Source organism: Cynara cardunculus (assembly GCF_001531365.2).
Source record: "Cynara cardunculus var. scolymus isolate 2C chromosome LG 8, CcrdV1, whole genome shotgun sequence".
Classification (NCBI taxonomy): Eukaryota; Viridiplantae; Streptophyta; class Magnoliopsida; order Asterales; family Asteraceae; genus Cynara; species Cynara cardunculus.
In genome coordinates, this window is record NC_037535.1 from 18,973,421 (window position 1) to 18,980,628 (window position 7,208).

Consider the following 7,208-nt stretch of genomic DNA (forward strand, 5'->3'; position numbering starts at 1 on the left):
CAATACCAATGGACCTGACCCTGAAATAAACCAAGCGTTCCTTCCCCAACTCCGAGCACTTTGTCCCAATGGTGGTGATGGGTTGAGGCGTGTGGCCCTTGATACAGGCAGCGTTGATCGCTTTGGCAATTCCTTCTACGAAAATCTGAGGAATGGACGAGGAGTTCTTGAATCCGACGCAAAGCTATGGCGCGACCGGAGGACTCAGAGGTTTGTACAAGGGTTTCTGGGAACGAGGGGGCAACCTGGATCAAGATTCAACAGCGAGTTTGGAAGAGCCATGGTGAAGATGGGTAATACTGAGGTGAAAACGGGAATGCAAGGAGAAATTCGTAGAGTTTGTACGACAACCAATTGATCATGATGTGGGTTTTAACTCGAATCATAAGTTGTTAATAGCATAAGTTTGATTTAAATCAATCGAAAATTGTATCAAGTATTTGATTTGTTTAAAACGGAACATACTGCAATGAATTGTTTAATAAATTCTTTGTTTTTTACTTGATTCTTTTGTTGTCGTCTTTCATTTGCAGAAGAAATCGATCTCCATTTGTTGAAAGGACAATCATAGATGTTTCAGAAATAACCTGTATCATATTCATCTAGATGTACTCTACGTACATGGTCATAATAATATGTTTGTGCACGGATTAACTGTGAATTATGAAAATTTGAAGAAGAGAACATAATAATTCATTGTCGATCTTTTGACAATTACCGATGGTTTTTTTTTTTTTTCATTTTCTTTGATGGAGAACTTTTATTGAATGTTGGTAATCAGTTGGTGAGTTTAAATTTCACCGATGAATCACCGTTAGTATTATCATTTGTCGTGAAAACTAAACTACAACAAAATTTGGGTTTATATAATGTTTAGAATGTTTAAGCGTCTTAATACCACAGTTTATAAGACTTAAATTTATAAGACCAAACTATAAAACGTATTTTCTAAAATGTTACAACAGGTTTATAAGACGTTTTAAGCAGTTCTTTAAAAATATAAAGTCGTATTATTGAATTTCTTTTTTAAAGCATGTCTTGAATATTAGTTAGCGAATGTTTGCGAATGTGTATACTTTTTTGGTCCTATTTTATATATTGTTACACCTTTTGATGTTTTAGAATGTTCAAATCTAGTAGGTTTGTGTGAAAACACGTCGTTTATATTCTAGCGTATGTATCAAATACTAGAAAGGCCAAGAGCTGTATTGGACCTAAATATCGTGATTTTCTTCAATAGTTAATCAAGACAACTCATTAACAATCCCTCACTAATACCAACATGATTATGCATGAATGAAGGTAGTTTTTCACTTTAAACCTTAATTAACCCGATGTATCGGAGTCAACATCAATAGTCACCTTATAGAAGCCCCGAAGAGGAATGGGTGGTCATGGCTGCTGGAATCTAACAACATCTTCTCAGTTAGATCTCTCAGGAGATTGATTGATTGCGTCTTGCTTCCTGCGGAAGATTAGGAAACGGAGTGGCTCAAGTGGGTTCCCGGTAGAGTTAATATCCACTTATGGCGTACTCTTAACAATCGGCTAGCAACAAAGGACAACCTCTTGAAGCGTGGCATGGTGCTCAACTCGGTCGAGTGTCAGACGTGTTTGGTGACGGCGGAGAACTTGGACCACGTCTTTGTTACATGCTCCACTGCAAAGGTAATTAATGCGCTTCTGGTCTCGTGGGTGGATTGGTGGCCGGCAAACGCTTCCTCGGAACGTCACATGTGGTCGGCAATTTCAATTATAGGGGATACCTTCAGAAGAGAGGTTAGCAAGGTGATCTTGGCGGCTTTCTTTTGATCCATATGGAATCAAAGGAACCGCAAGACGTTCAATGGAAAGAGCAAATCTGATAAGGAAGTTTGTAGTGAGATTCAATTCACGACTTATGATTGGATTAGATGTAGAGCAAAAGGTAGCAACTCCATTGGCTGGGAGAGATGGATCTGTAATCCGGTTGAGGCTGTGTACTCTGTTAATAACTAGCTTCTCGCTAGTTCTTTCTTTCGTTCTTAATAAATTCTTCTTCCGGTCCAAAAAAAATTAACCCGATGTATATCTCTGTCAAATAGCCTAATGAAATAAATGACGACTTGTAAAATTTGAGTCATGATTCTATATATTAGACTCGGATAAATAACACATAATATGTTTGAGAAGTTTGGTTTCAAAAATCAGCTTCTAATATGAAGAAATAGTAGCTCCAACGACTTCGGAAGCTACTAAACCCGCCAGAAAACTCGCCTTAGTCACTGTTCGTGTGTTTTAATCCTCTAAATTCAGGTGATCTTTTTCGGCGACTTCAATCGCAAGGGAAGTCGCCCCAAACACACTAGGTGGTTACAATGCACAGTTCCATCAAATTTTGGTGGGGATCCCATTTTTATTTTGACATATGGATTTTCTTCTCTATATCGAATATACTAGACTAAGGCCATGGATTTCTCTGCATTGTATCTCTCTGCTTAACAAGCATTTTACTCAATCATAGTGGAATTCTTGGTGCTCTTCTCTACCCGTGTTTTTTTTTTCCCATTTTTAGGGTTTTCATGTAAATACAGTGTCGTCTCTCACTTTTATTTTCTGTTCAACAATGATTTATGTATGGTGTTGATATTCTAGTGTTTGGATTATTTGTTCATAGAATTTCATAATTGATAATACGTTTCCCCTTGAATCAATATATATGGTTCTTATTTGGAACACCTATTTGAGTTTGTTTTTGAAACATTTATAGTACGAGTTTTACAATAATTGGTATCAGAGCTTCTTAGTTTGGTATTGGTTTTTTGGGGATTATTTATCGTCGGTTAACGCTATGACATCAGTGAAGTTCGATATTCCAAAGCTTGATCAGGGCACTCGATTTCCACTATGGCAAGTGTAGATGAAGGACGCTCTAATACAACTAGAACTTGATGAGGCACTTTTAGGCGTTGATAAAATGTTGGTAGCTTGAACGTTGAGGAAAAGAGAAAGAAGGATTTGAATGCGCAATCTCAAATCTTTTACATTTATCTCACCCTAATAATTGATGTACCTCACAGGTCATATTAATTGGTTGATCGAATGGAACAGTAGTTCATAGACAAGTAAATTTCTTATGAACTCCAACCAATGCTTATTCCCCAAATACCGTCATTGTTGGTGAGTACTAGTTTACTGATTGAGCGCTCTTGCAGCAAAGACGAACAGGGCAGAGGGAATTTTCAAATAGAGCGTGAAATGCGTAGCTTAGGGATGTACAAAAAATCGTCAAACCGCTCACCAACCCAACTACTATCAACTTAATTAAACCGAACCGCTAACAATTCAAATTAATCCCAACCAGCTAAACTGACAAACCGCCAACTCAACAAAACGCTAAACCGCCAATTAAGAGGGTTGAAATTGGGAACCCGCCAACCCACTGCTAATATTTATATGTAATATACTACTCTATTCACCACACACACACACACACACACACATATATATATATATTTATATTAATGTGTAATTTTTTTATAATGTTTGTTGAGTTTATGTTTGTATTTCTTTTAGCTATATTCATAGTATAGGTTACCAAAAGAGATTCACCATCAAAGAATGATGACAAACAAACTAATAGGAGAGAATTATTGGAATTGTTTTTGCAGCAATAACAAATGGATGTATCCGAGAATATGTATGATGTCGATAGATACTTGGTAGATGAATTAATCTATCAATCCAAAGCCTTCCTCATTTGATGTTTTACTTTGGTGGAAAGTAAATTCTAATATTTATTACAACCTAGGGTTTATAGGACGTCTAAAATGTCTAAGCATCCAAATATGATACTTCATAGGACTTCAATTTTATAAGACAAAACAAAAAACATCTTATCTAAAAGTGTTACAATATGTTTTTAGGACGTTTTTGTGTGTCTTAACAAGTTTTTATGATGCTTTTAAAATAAAATGTCGTATTAGTTATTTTATACAATACTATTTTTAAAAGTGTCACACGAACACATGTGCTCTATAAATAATTGAGTTTATAGGACAATTCTTAAAATTGTTCTATAAAATAGCTAATACAAAACTTTTTAAAAAAATGTCATAAAAAACTTGTTGACACGTCCTATAAACTTATTGTAACACTTTTAGATATGACATTTTATATTTTTGTTCTATAAACTTTAGCTCTATAAAGTATTTCACTCGTCAATTTTATGTAACTACTAACCCGCCAACCCAACATTTCTCAACCCACAAGGGTTAGGTTATACTTTTGAATGTTTGGATTGGGTTGATATTTTTCCAAACCAGCATAATTGAATTGGGTTGTATAATTACCGTAAACAGCACAATCCAACAGGTGTACACCCCTAAGCCATAGCTATTGCATGTTCCAAGGGTTGGGATGTTCTCCCAGACCCGCCAACAATAAAATAACTAGTGAATCTCTGAGAGACATTTATATTATATAATTAGTTTCTTTCGATATGTTGCAAGATGTGTTGTAGGAGACTTCAGTAGTATCTTTATGGTTGAAATTGGAACAGTTGTTGATGACAAAGAATCTATTGAACAAATTACACTTGAACCAATGATTCTTTTATCTCAAGATGGATGAAGGTAGTTTATTGTCTAGTCATTTGTCCACATCCAAAGAGTTGGTCTGCAACTTAGAGAATATGTACGAGAAGTATGATGACGATAATTTGGCATTATTCTTGTTGTATCACTGCTTGATTCTTATAGTCATTTTCGTGACACGATCAAGTATAGTCGTGACACACTTGTATTGGACGATGTTATCATTGCTTCAAATTCAAAGGCGAAAATGAAACAGATCATGATAATATTGAAGTGTAAACCGAGGGTACAAACGTAAGAGGAAGGTCATTTGAGAGAGGATCATCTTTCTTTAGTAAGGCAAGAATCTAAGCTAAACAACCAAGAAAAAATTATGCAATTACTGTCATTATAAAGAACTATAATTGACGAATGTTACAAGTTGAAGAACAAAGAGAAAGAAAAGGCAGTCGTGAAGGGTAAACATGTTTTTGGCTGTAGTGAAGCCGATGTGGTCGAGGTTGGTTCTGATGGAGAGCTTCTTACAGTATCTGAAGGTGGGTCATCACTTTCAGATGTATGGATTCTTGATTCTGGATGTACGTTTCACATGTATCCTAACAAGGGTTGATTCCATACATATAAAGATGTTGACCAGGGCTCAGTTCTGATTGGCGCTGATGTTACTTGTTTGATTAAAGGATATGGATGATAAGAATATGATGTCTGATGAATTTATTAGAACCTTGGGTAATGCAATGAGTGAAATCTTCTATCCCTTAGCTCTCCTGAAGAGAAGGGATATGAGTTTGTTAGCAAGCTGGAAAAAGTGCTCACTTCCTTAGCTCTCTTCACGCATATGAAGCAGTTTCCTTACTAGTTATAAAGGTTTGAAAAATGGTAGTATGAACTTATCTTACTATGCTTTGAAGAAAACCTAAAAACCAAATAAAAAAGAGAGGGGATGAATAGACCTTTAATTTAAATGCTTGAATCCTTGAGATTTAATGCACTTTAATGGTCTCGAATTCACTAAAATTTCCCCTATGGTTTTCTATGCTTGACTTCAATGAAGAGGGAGAGATGGGATGAATAATGGACCAAAAATCCCTCAAAATTGACTCTAAGAGAAACCTATGTCCTAGGTAATATATATATATATATATATATATATATTTGTTCAGATTTTATTATATAGGAAATTTAATCATTTGGTTAGGTTTTATTGTATATGAAATTTGTAATTTTAATTTAAAAAAAATAATTAGCGACGGATTATCCGTTGAGATGAAACTATTGTTAATCCGTCAGAAAATAAGTCTGTTGGTAGTCCGTCAGAGATCTAAATCCGTCGGAAATGGTGTCTGTCGTTAATTACCAACGGATTTGTCCGTCAGTGGTAGTCCTTTGTATTCCGTCGCAAATCCGTCGCTGAAAGTATTACGTCGTTAATCTGAAGCAAAAATACACGGTCGCTGATCCGTCGCTAAAATCTGTCGCTAATAGCATCACCTAAGAGATTTTGACCGACGAACTATCAATGAAACGAAGGAAGATGCCTTAGCGACGGATTTATGACGTATCTTTTCATCGCTGATACTCATTTTTGTAGTGGAAGGATGTTTTAATTTACCTGGAACTTGATGAGAGACACTCTTAGGTGTTGAGAAAATGTCGGTAGCTTGAACATTGAAGAAAAGAAAATGAAGGATTTGAAGGCACAATATCAAATCTGTATACACTTATCTCATCCTAATAATTGGTGTATCTCATAAATCACATTAATTGGTAGATTAAATGGAACAATAGTACATAGATTAGTAAAGTCCTTAAGGATTCCAACCAATACTTATTCTCGAATATCGTCATTGTTGGTGCGTAATAGCTCACTGATAGAACGCTCTTACACCGTAGATGAACAGGGCAAAGGGAATTTTTGATTGAGCAGTGAAATGCGTAGCTTAGGGGTGTACAAAAAATCGTCAAACTCACCAGCCCAACTCGCTAACAACTCAATTAAACTCAACCAGCTAAACCAACAAACCGCCAACGCGCTAAACTGCTAAACAACCAATTAAGAGTGTTGGAATTGGGTTAGCCTAGCTCAACACTACCCAACCCACCAATCCGCTGCTAATATATAACTTCGATAAAATTTATTTATATCTAAATGTAATATACTACTCTATTAGACACACACACACACACACACACACACACACACACACACACACACATATATATATATATATATATACAACCAAGTCCATTTGTACAACCAATGCAACCCAATTAATTGAGATATTTATAGAAATGATAAGAGTTCATTTATTATGATTTGAATATTTATGGAAGATGAATATGATTTATTAATTATTATCAATACTTTATATTAGGAAACAATAAAAAATTCTATTAAATCACATATTAATCAAATGAAATGGACGGTTGAGATTGAGTTGTATTAGTTGTACAAATATCAAGGGTTGTATAATAACCAACCTATATATATATATATATATATATATATAGGGGTATATTCAAGGGAGAACTGAGTTGTTTGTGGTAACTGTGAGAACCAATATTAACCACAAATCAATAGATAAATTAGGAAATTTATAAATTTGGTAATTTTAAATTAAAATCTTAATGCAA

The 7,208-nt window shown here is 35.0% G+C and overlaps 1 protein-coding gene across 1 annotated transcript in view; it reads left to right on the forward strand.

Annotated features, from left to right (window-relative positions):
* The window catches only part of LOC112516428 (peroxidase N1-like), a 19,220-nt gene that overhangs the window by 881 nt on the left and 11,131 nt on the right, over positions 1 to 7,208 (forward strand). The gene's annotated exons all lie outside the window — the stretch shown is intronic.